The sequence below is a fragment of the Arvicanthis niloticus genome, chromosome 9 (assembly GCF_011762505.2).
Source record: "Arvicanthis niloticus isolate mArvNil1 chromosome 9, mArvNil1.pat.X, whole genome shotgun sequence".
Classification (NCBI taxonomy): Eukaryota; Metazoa; Chordata; class Mammalia; order Rodentia; family Muridae; genus Arvicanthis; species Arvicanthis niloticus.
The window spans coordinates 29945093-29956513 of NC_047666.1; the positions used below are offsets into that span (position 1 = coordinate 29945093).

An 11421-nucleotide genomic window follows, 5' to 3' on the forward strand; every position below is an offset into this window, starting at 1 on the left:
ACCCATACCTGCCCAGAGGAAGCTTTGTGCAGGGGAACACAAACTCAGCCACACACTTCACACAGATGAACACTCTCAGAGGGATACACACTTCACAATGCTGAGCATACCCAAGACACACTTCACACAGTAAAAGTATTATCTGTCACTCAAAGTGAGCAAATATTACCTCCATGTGCCCCACTATAAATAGAATCCAGTGGTTTCAGTGCTGATGCTGTGGGAAAAACCTCGTGGGGGGTCCAGTGGTGGGGACAAAGTCACGAGGCAGTCTGGAGAGAGATTCCTGGGCCGGCTTCCCACACTACAGGTGGAGAGTTACACATTAACTCAGCCACAGTGGGCCACAGTGAGCTGGTGGCTTCTTCCAGAAGGTTCAGGGTTCCAAAGGTTGGGAACCTAGATGCAGGCCCAGGAGATACCTGGAGTCCAGGAGTTTCCCAAAGCTTTTATTGTTCATGGCCTGGTGAATGGGTGTAGATGGTTCAAGCTCCCCCCCTAAAAGCCAGGGGAGCTTGGCTTTTATAGGGAGGGGGAAGAGAGGAGGGAATAACTTAATTAGCTATGCCCTCTGGCCTTTAGATAACTCATTAATATTTTAATCTCTGGAGGTGGAGACCTGTTAATCACACCCTGTAGCTGTACCTGTTATTTTGTGATTAGAGGTAGAATTATGTTTGTGTGGCTAACTTCTTTTGGGTTTATTGAAAAAATGTTACTTTCTTGCTTTTTCAAGGGAATACTTTCCCTCCTTGTGTTGGAGTTTTCCATCAGTTATCCTTTGTAGGGCTGGGTTTGTGGAAAGATATTGTATAAATTTGGTTTTGACACGGAATATCCAGGTACCTGTAGTACATGATGGAGCCAGCAAACCAAGGGTGCAAAGGGAGAACTCAGGAGACAAAGTGTAAACCAACAACAGAGTCTGGGCAGGAAAACATTCCTGCCTGTTGGCCTAGAAAGGTAATAAGACCTCACTAGATAGCTCAGGGTAGGGATTGGGTGATTGCACAGTGATGCTGGCTTCTCCTGCACAACACAAGACATCATAGTTTCACTATTTCCTTCAAGTTTCCTGGGCCAGGCAGCAGCATGGAGCTTCTAGACTACACAGAAACGGGAAGCTCCTGGACATCACTAGTCCTTGCTAGCCACACGGCATTGTGGAAGGTGCACACTCTCATTCTGAACAATTCCTTAGAAGCATGGAATAGGTGAGGGAAGCCTGTATATTATGAAATGGATATTAGGAAAAAAGATCAGAATATCTATGATACAACTTACAGACCATGTGAAGGTCAAAAAGAAGGAAGACCACAGTGTGGATGCCTCAGTCCTACTTAGAAGGAGGAACAAAATAATAATGGAAGGTGGAGTATGGGTGGAACGTGAGAGAGGAAAAGGGAGGCAGGATCAGGTATGAGAGGAGAGAAAATAAGGTCAGGAAATTGAACAGAGGTGTGTAGCAATGGGGGATGGGGAACTGGGGATAGACACCAGAAAGTTCCAGACACCAGAAAAGCAACAGGCTCCCAGGAACCAACAGGAATGACATTAGCTGAAATGCCCAACAAAGGAGAGAGATAACCTGTAGAGACCATATCCAGAGGTTAGGCATGGCCCCTGGTTAAAGAATATGGCCACCCACACTTCTGAAATATTTAACCAAGAATTTCTCCTGTATTTCCTTATACAGGGAAAAATAGTGGCACAGAGACTGAAGAAAAGGCCAACCAGAGACTGTCCACTTGGGGATCCATCCCATATGCAGCCTCCAAACCCAGACACTGTTGCTGATGCCAAGAAGTGATTGCTGACAAAAGCTTGATATAAATGTCTCCTTAAAGGCTCAGCAAGAGCCCTACTGATACAGATGGGAATGTTTACAGCCTACCATCAGCCTGAGCATGAGACTCCAGTAGAGAAATTAGGGGAAGGACTGAAGGAGTTTGTAACCCCATAGGAAGCACAACAATATCAACCACCCAGATCCTCCAAGTTCCCAGGTAATAAACTAACAAGTACATATGAAGGGACTCATGGTTCCAGCTGCATATAAAGCAGAAAATGGCCTTGTCTGGCATCAAAGGCCTGGGAGGCCCTTGGTCCTGTGAAGTCTAGATGCCTCTTCAGAGTATGGTTCATAGCTCTATTTGTCAGGATCTTTATATTATACTGTATGTAAAGTACCAAGGGGATTAAAGAAAAATTGCATGTCATTTCAGTCCATACAGATGTTAATACTTCCTGACTCCATTGATGAGGAGGAAGCTGGCCATTCTAGCTCCTTTCGGAGAAAAATCCACTCCAGGATTGGCCTCAGGCACAGTTATCTTAAGCTGCCTATGACTGCATAGCCTCAAACTCTCAAGGCTTCCTTTATCTCTGTATTTTCTTTAAATTCATTTTTACTGTTTACTACAAGGTGGAAATCTGGAAGTCATAGGGCACAGATTCAAAATTTCTTGGATATAATTCTCTGTATATTGAAGGAGCCTGAGGAAGCAGTCTGTTACTCACTGTATAGAAGATTTAATCAGAAACATGGAAGCTCAAGGAGAGCACCAGAGGTCTCACAGTTAAGCATGAGAATTATGCAGTAGAAGTTTAGTATGTACTCATTTTGCCTGAGGGGAAAATTAGCAAGTTGGGCTGACTAGATTGTGTCCTGATCTAACTTGCAGGTGTGCCAAGACAGCTCAGTGAAAAGTTTGGCCCAGCTCTCCCAGGATGGCTATTAACCAACAGAGTAGAGTCAACTCAACAGGTAAAATGTTTCAGTAAGATGCCACATGTCCCTGCTCTCCAGTGGGAACTTGTCACTGCCAGTAACTAAAATTACAGGCTGCAGCAATGCTTTAAAGACTCCCTTCACTTAAGCCTGTGCAGGATCTCCTCAGGCTCAGATTCTACCTGCCTCAACTGCTTCCATCTGAGTAAGTGCCCTGAGTAAGTACAGAATCAGAAGGTGATTAGGTCTGAGGCAGGCTGTGGGAGAAAGAACTCTGGAACTGCAGGAGGAGTTTCAGCCTCTGCCATGGTGACACTGAGCTCTGACAGTCTCTCAGCACAGAGCACTGTGTTCCCATCAACTGCATTTTCTTTCTAGGATATTCATTTCCTTAAGGTCCTAAAATTACTTAATTTTTATAAGATGTCTTTTAATTTTAATTTCAATTAATTTTTCTGAACTAATTACCAAATTTACTTTATCAATCATAAGTTGTGTGGTGTAATTTCCAAAGAGTTTCAGAAGTGATTTTTTTGTCTGCATCTTGAAAGGTAGTTAATGATGTTCTAACTTTAAACAAAAACAAATTTCCTTCTCTTGATTATGTACCATAAAAGGAATTTTGTGATACACTGGCTTCTATAGTGTGAATACTTAGAAGTTCTGAGAGTCTTTAAATAAGGAATAGGTTGTATATTCAAACCTCACCTAAGAAGGAGCTCCTTGCTGAACTTTATAGACTGGAATTGTTTTAAGCTCCTTTCCATTCCCTGTTTAACTTCACAAATTATGTTATTCATTATCTTTGTTCTTCCTGGTAGGAGTTGTCCTGAGTCACTGTGGTGTTGAGGTTAGAGACACAGATTGTTAATAATCAGTGAACGTGGTCCAAATGAACACATTTGTGATCACTAATAATTTCTGTGTTCTAGTCATTGAATAAATACCCTCTGGGGTACCCGTTCTTGCTGTTTCTGGAGGTTTATTTAGAAATGGCAGGTAACATTCCCACTGCCAGTCTGAGCCTGAAGACACAGTCACAAAGGCTTTAAGATTAAAAATAATGATTCTTACACTGTCATTCAGAAGCAGCTGCCATTCCTCAACCCAAGGGCTCTTCATGGTTTGCCCACCATATTTCACAGTTCACTTATTTCAGGCATCTCTGGAAACAGTGCCATCATCTGCAGGGTGATGATTTTGCCTTTCATGCTTTACCATCCATTCCTCCCTGGTGTCTTTCTAGGTTTAACTTAGGATTGGGCCAAATGTAGACATCCTGACTGAGTACCCTCAGCCTCAAGCTACTGACCAGCATCACATTCCAAACCCCTCTAGTTGATGATTCTATGGTCATAATTGTTTAGGATTTAGGTAACTATGGAATGACACAAAGGCTAAAGACAGGGCTTCCTTGATTCAGGCTGTACAGGGAGTTTCAATTCTTCTGCCCTGACCAGCCACAGCCTTCACAATCAACTTTAATTGAAGACTGCTCAGATTCTACTTTGTCATTTCTTGTTCCACACATAATTCTTTTCCTAATCTCTCCAAGTGTCTTTTTTTCATTTCCCCCCAGTGTAGCATCTTCTAATGGGACTTGTTTCAGAAATAAGCCATCTTTCCTTATGCTGTGTACACTATGCAGAGAATTTCATGTCTCTAGAGAGTAGCCAGTTTGTTACAACGTGCAAAGTGTAATAACAGTGCATGCTACAACACATTATGTCAGGCCTGTCACAGCTTGCTCTCTCCTGCCCACTCTTTAGATGAATATCCCATAAATCATTCTGCAGATCAGAGAGTGTGGGTCCTCTCTCCTGGTCTCCTAATGCATGCTCAGCCAGGAAGGTGTGAGCTGCTGAGGCTCAGCTTTGAGGGGACAGGCAGAGACTTCTTTGTGGCTTGTATCTGAGGAGGGTTCATACACACCAGAGTGTTTTCTATAGAAATTATGCATCTGTCTAGAATTCACATGCCTTACTGATTCTTTTTGTTGTTTGGTTTTTCAAGACAGGGTTTCTCTCTGTAGCCCTGACTGTCCTGGAATTGAAGCTGTAGACCAGTTTGGCCATGAACTCAAATGTCCACTAACTTCTGCCTTTGAAGGGCTGTAATTAAGGTGTGTGCTACCACTGCTCGGCCCTGATTCTTATGATATAAAATTATATAAAATTGTGTTGTCTGTGGAATTTGGAGGAAGCAGGATAACTAGAGAAATGCCATCTGTGTCTTTCCTGGGAAGCTGCTGTTTGTGATGTCTGACAATCACATTAGTGTTTAAGTTATCTCTTTGCTAATGTGGAATTTGACCTCCAGAAAGATAAGGTTTCCTAGTATTTTAAAACAACTGTCCCTGAAGTAATGAGGTTGAGAATATCACTAAGGAGTCAGTCACAGATTCTGTACCTGCCTGACTTTCCTAAGAGCTTCAGGTTTGTGGGGCTTAGTTTTCTGAAGTGACCATGAGACAAGATTTTACCAACTCTGCAGAGCTGATACCACACTGCCTGTTTATCAGACAAGGAGATGTGTTCATAAAGATCAAGTTCCTTTTTGTTTCTTTTCTCTTTTCTTTGTTTCTGTTTCTTGTTTCCTTACTTCTTTTATTTACTCTTTTTTATGATTATCTCTGAGTAATTATATAAAAGTGCAAATTTCCAGAAAAAAATCTGAGAGAAAGCACTTAAAATTTTGTACTTCTTAGCTAGTGCTAACATGAATATGATGCCAGGAATACTTTAAACTCTACAGGTGTGTTTTCCTTCCATGAAATGAAGTGTATAAACTTTCACCTGCCACTCAGTGCACACATATCACAAAATGACATCCAGAGTGTGTGCTCCTGGTGGCATTTGTCCCATAAAGCAACTGACATTTTCCTTGATAATAGGGAAATATAACACTATCTGCACCTATGTCCTGATTCTTGTGACTGGGATTTGAAAAACAAACCCATAAACTTCACAATACAATAGAAATACTTAACAGTCCCATATATATCTTATCTAAAATACATTACCCATAATTTTATAAAGAATTTACCTTTGTAAAGACGCTACAGATATTTTATTTCAGGAAATCCGCTCTGTTAAGTGTTTTTTCCAACTACCTGCCTCAGGTCTAATGACTTAAACAATAGCATGTACTTGTGAATTTTACCCCCTTTACCTTTCCCTAATATCTTCCACTAAAACATCTCATGTTCCAAATTAGTATAAAATGATTTCACCCACAACCTTGTCTTCCCATGATAAATTTCTATTCTGTATCAGGAATTGGATTACAAAATTACATGCCCCATATGCTTGGTGTCTATGCCACTTTGTTTATGGCAACTTGACACAACTATAGTTATATTAGAAGAGGTAACATCACCTGACAAAATGCAGCCACCAGACTAACTCATGGGAAAGCACTTGATGCATATTCTTGATTGATGATTGATTTGATGTGAGAGGTCCCAGATCACTGTGGACATTTTCACACCTGGGCTGGTGTTTGAGGCACCATGAGAATACAGCTAGAGCAAGCTATAAGGAGCAATCTGGTAAACAACACTACTCAATGGCTTCTCCATTGGTTCCTGCCTCCAGGAGTCTGTCTTGAGTTATTTCCCCAGATTTCCTTGATGAAGAACTAGAAGCTGTATAGTGAAATAATCCCTTTCTCCCCAACTTGCTTTTGATCATGTTATTTTATCACAGCAACACATACATAGAATACATACATAGAACACAATACATAGAATGCTGATTTCTTAGTGGATTATTCATTGTGGTCTTAGAATATAAAGCTGAGACCACTGCATATGATGTTGGCTGTCAAATGAAGTTCCAGAGGGAACTTCAAGAGTCTCTTAAAGATTCTATGAGGGTTGTTCATATTTTAAGTTAAGAACCACTAAAATGAATTGTTTGCCTTGATGGAACAATTAAAAATCTTCTGAATAGTGTTTTCTTGGGTTCAGCAAACACACATGCTGGTTTAGATATGATTGAGGCTGCATCTCATGCTCGAATCAAAGTTAGTACCTTAAGAGTCTCTGAGGTAGTACTGGTTCTGACGCAGAAAGGGATCAGGGACTGTCAATGTAGTTTGTCCCCTTATGGCAGAGTTAAAGCCCCTAAAGAGAGCCGAAGAGAGACTGCCAATTGAAATGAAGCCCAGTTAAGTGCAGATTCAAGCAATCTGAGATATCAGCATTTCAGGACATCTACCAAGGACAGGAGCAGGTGCTATGGTGTTAGGGCAATTTGTTAAGTCTACAAGAAAAGCTGTGTGTGCTATAGAAGGTGTGGGTCTCTGGTTCAGGAATGGGCATGGGTCCTCTTGGACTGAGTTGTGGATCCAATGTGTCTGCCATGGCTCAGGGAAGCAGAAGCGTGGGAATTTGACTGAGTTCATTCCACACAGTGCCAGGCAAACACTAGGCTATGAGAAGCCACAAAGCTCTGCTCTGGGCTTGGGGATATCTCAGCCTGAGACACCATGGCGGCAGAGCTCCTGGGTTGGGAATCTCCAGCTGAGGCAGTTGACATGGAGACTGTTGGTCTCAGTCTTTGGGCACCCAGACACTGATGGGGAATGCAAAAAGACTGAGATGGAGGGGGCATATGTCTCGACCAGCTCACAGCCGAGAGGGGTGAGGGAGAGAGCTCTGGAAGAGCACATGGCGTAGTGAGACTCTTGGTCATGGTGACTTGCTTGGCTGGGTCATGGATGCCTCAGCTAGCTTGATTGAGTTTGGTGGGCTCCAATTCTGGAACATAGAGAGGTCCCCAAAGGGAGATTAGAAGGTGGCTCACTAGTCAAAGACCTCCTCCAAGTTTCTCCACAGCAGGCACCAAAGACCCAAGGAAGTCTATGGTTTAAAAATGTTTATTGTGATGGTGGAAAGTGGATGAAGTTGTACCTCATGTCATCAGGGCAGGCCTGAGGTTAAATATCTTTTCAAGGAAGAGGGTCTGGGAAAGAATGCTTAATTGGCTAAGCCCTCTGGCCTTTAGGTATCTCATTAATATGGAGATCTCTTGAGGCTCTATGGCCTGAAGTCATGCCCTCTACCTGTGCTATGTGACTAAAGGACACAAGACTTTCTTTGGGGTGAGGGGCTGTGAATAGCTGAAGCTAAGTGGAAGGAACCAGGGACCAGGAGCAAGACTGAACTCCTACCATCCCATTAGGGTCACCCTCGTGACTCAACTGGGTACCCCACTACCTCTCACAGTGCACCGCCCCATAAGAAGGCCTTCCCAGTCCTGTGGAGGAGCCCAGAGAATTCTTAGTGAGTCAAAGGACAGTGACACAGTTTTACACTGTTGGACTTTGTTGGATTTGATTGTTTTCTCTTGGAAACAAAAAATATTTAGGTTATTATTTGTGTTACAGGGGCCCACAATTTAAGAGACTTTGAAAGTTAAAGGGATTTTGGAGTTTTATGGAGACTTTTGAGTTTTACAGAGACTATATGTATTTATAGAATCTTTGAAAATGCTAGAGACACCAATAATACATCACTAGTTCCCTTTAAAAAAAAGAAAATGCTAGAGAAACTTGATATTTTAGAGACTGAAAATTTTGGAGAGGTTTTGCATGTGTAAAGGGATTTAAAATTTTAAAGGAGACTGAACTTTTATAGTATGTGGAACTTTTATATTGAAATGTTGATATTAGTAGGATATCTTGGGAACAACAAAAGAGACAAGATCATAGTGTATCAGTGATGTGTTTGTGTGTCAACCTGACAAGGGGTCAGCTGTGTCAGCTATGTCAGCTGTTTTGATTTGTTTGTTTGTTTGTTTGTTTGTTTTGAAATAAGGAAAATCACTTGGAAAGAAGGAAGGCAATGTCAGTTCAGATAATTCTCCAACAGATTGACATGTGGGCACATTTGTCGTACATTTTCTTGATTGGTGATCTATGTGAGAGGACCCAACTCAGTGTGAGTGTAGACTCTGGGCTGGTGGATTCTTAAGAATACAGCCCAGGAAATCCATGAAGCAAAAAGCCAGTAAGTAGCACTCTTCTATGTCTGTGCATCAGTTCCTGCCTATAATTATCTGCCTTAACTTCTTCCCACAACAACACTGAATGATGGATTCTTAGCAGTAACATGCAAAATAGTTCTTTTCTGCATTTTATGGGTTTAGGTATGGTGTTAAGTAACTCAATAACCAATCAAAAAATGTAGTAATCTTAAAGAATTTTTAGCACATTTATGAATATAAACTTGTAGCTGGTATAACAGGAATCTGGAAAAGAAACAATTCTCAATTATGTAAAGAAAGAATGCAAACTACTGTAGAGCTTGTCTTTCAAGATTGACTTGTACCATTTTATTTTCATTCTGTAATAAGGGATACCCCAACACTTTTAATTGAAATTCTATTTCTCACTGATTTCATATTCTGAAGGAAGACATGGAGTATGCTCCTCCTGACATTAGCCCACATTGCTCTCCTCATGGAAGCAGTTCTTGATTGAGATTACAAACATGGAAGATGCTCATACAGAGCATTGCTCAAAGAATAAATTATCCACTTGAGATCTCTAGAGAGGGCTCCACTACAATGTTCTGATGTTTTGTAATTTATTTACCTTTCAGCTTCTGTTTCTAGCAGGGATGGAGCTGACCAGTCACTATGTATTGCCTTATCTCTCCCAGAGGACAAACATAAGGCACTGGATGAGAAAAAACAGCATAAGAAATATCTACAGAGACCATATTGCTCTGGAACACTGCCATGTTTGGTGTGAAAACAGCATGTTCTTCTATAACTAGTGCCCGCCTGACACAGGCACGTGGCTGTGTATATGTTCAGGAGGAGGTGACTGACTGGAGCTCAGCCTGAGAGCATTCTAGTCACACTTGGAGAAAATTGCAGATTGTGGGTGGAATGAGAAACATCTGGATTCACAGATCACAATTCTCAACATTTGCTATTTAAATATATTAAGAAATTTGGTTTTACAATAAATTGAGTAAAGATAGCCCCAAATAGAATAAGTGCATACACAATCAATGGGGCCTCTGTAATTGGAAAGAACTGGTTCCTTTCACACTATCCTTCTCATTAAAACTCACCCAAAATAGTAAAACACTGTCTGTCATGTTGCTGCCAGTGAGGATGTTATGGATGAAAACCAAGTAAGATGCTGTTCCTGCTCCAGGAAAACCCATACATGCTAAATAAGAAAAGACATAATTTATACTGTGTGCAGTATTTAATGTTGAAGGAGCTCACACACTGATGCAGTGATCATGGAACACAGGATCCAGCCATGGTTCAGCTTAGGTCAATTGAGATAGTCTGTAAGGTGTCAGGTGTAGCTGAGGTCTTCAGTGAATTATGGTAAGGGGAAAAGAATTGCCAAGGAGGGATGTGTAAGGTTCTTTTCTTTTCTCTTCAGCTACTGTTCTCATATACAATGAATAAAAACAGCAAACTCCACATAGATTCTAACATAAGAATCACCTTTTTCTCTGAAATTGGCATTGGGATTTCAGCCAACAGCATCCTTCTTCTCTTCCATAGCCTTAAGTTCATTCGTGGGCCCAGGTCCAGACTCAGTGACCTTCCTATTGGTCTCTTGTCCCTAATCCACCTACTGATGCTACTGATCATGGCATTCATAGCCACAGACATTTTTATTTCTTGGAGGGGATGGGATGACATCATATGTAAATTCCTTGTCTACCTGTACAGAAGTTTGAGGGGTCTCTCCCTTTGTACCACCAGCTTGTTAAGTGTTCTCCAGGCCATCATCCTCAGTCCCAGAAGCTCCTGTTTAGCAAAGTTCAAGCACAAATCTCCCTGTTACATCTCATGTGCCATTCTTTTGCTGACTGTCCTCTATATGTTAATTAGCAGTCACCTCTTGGTATCAATCATTGCCACCCCCAATTTGACCACAAATGACTTCATTTATATTACTCAGTCTTGCTCTAGTCTACCCTTGAGTCACCTCATGCAAATCATGTTTTCTACTCTGCTGGCCATCAGGGAAGTCTTTCTTATTAGTCTCATGGTCCTCTCCACTTGGTACATGGTGGCTCTCTTGTGCAGGCACAGGAAACAGGCCCAGCATCTACAAGGTACCAGCCTTTCCCCAAAAGCATCCCCAGAGCAAAGGGCCACCCAGACCGTCCTGATGCTCATGAGCTTCTTTGTGCTGATGTCCATCTTCGACAGCATCATCTCCTGCTCAAGAACTATGTTCCTGAATGATCCAACATCTTTATCTATCCAACTCTTTGCGGTACACATATATGCCACAGTCAGCCCTTTTGTGTTTATGAGCAGTGAAAAGCATATTGTTAACTTTTTGAGGTCCATGTGTAAGAGGGTGATAAATGTTTGAATATTTATTGATGGGAAAGAATCTTTAAGGGGAGCCAATGTACAGGAATCAGAACTGTTAATCATGGTGTGCTGCCTATGTGCTTTGCCAGACGTGAAATATTAAGTTGTTTTTCTGTTAAAATGATTTATTTTAGCTAACTTGATGGTAATCATGTAACAGAATATTTAACAAAATACTTTGATATATGAAAAGGGTGTTTAATATTTTATTTTTATTTTGTTTTATTTCTCAATGAGCCTTTCAGGGAGCCCTGTTAGGTAGTTCTTGCTCATCTTGGTCTTAGATATCCCATACAGTTTGTAAGTGTTTGACCACTTCAAATA

At 41.3% G+C, this 11421-nt stretch overlaps 1 pseudogene; it reads left to right on the forward strand.

Moving 5' to 3' along the window:
• The first annotated feature begins 10083 nt into the window (after window positions 1-10083).
• Window positions 10084-11095, forward strand: LOC117715390 (vomeronasal type-1 receptor 45-like; annotated as a pseudogene).
• The last annotated feature ends 326 nt before the right edge of the window (window positions 11096-11421 follow it).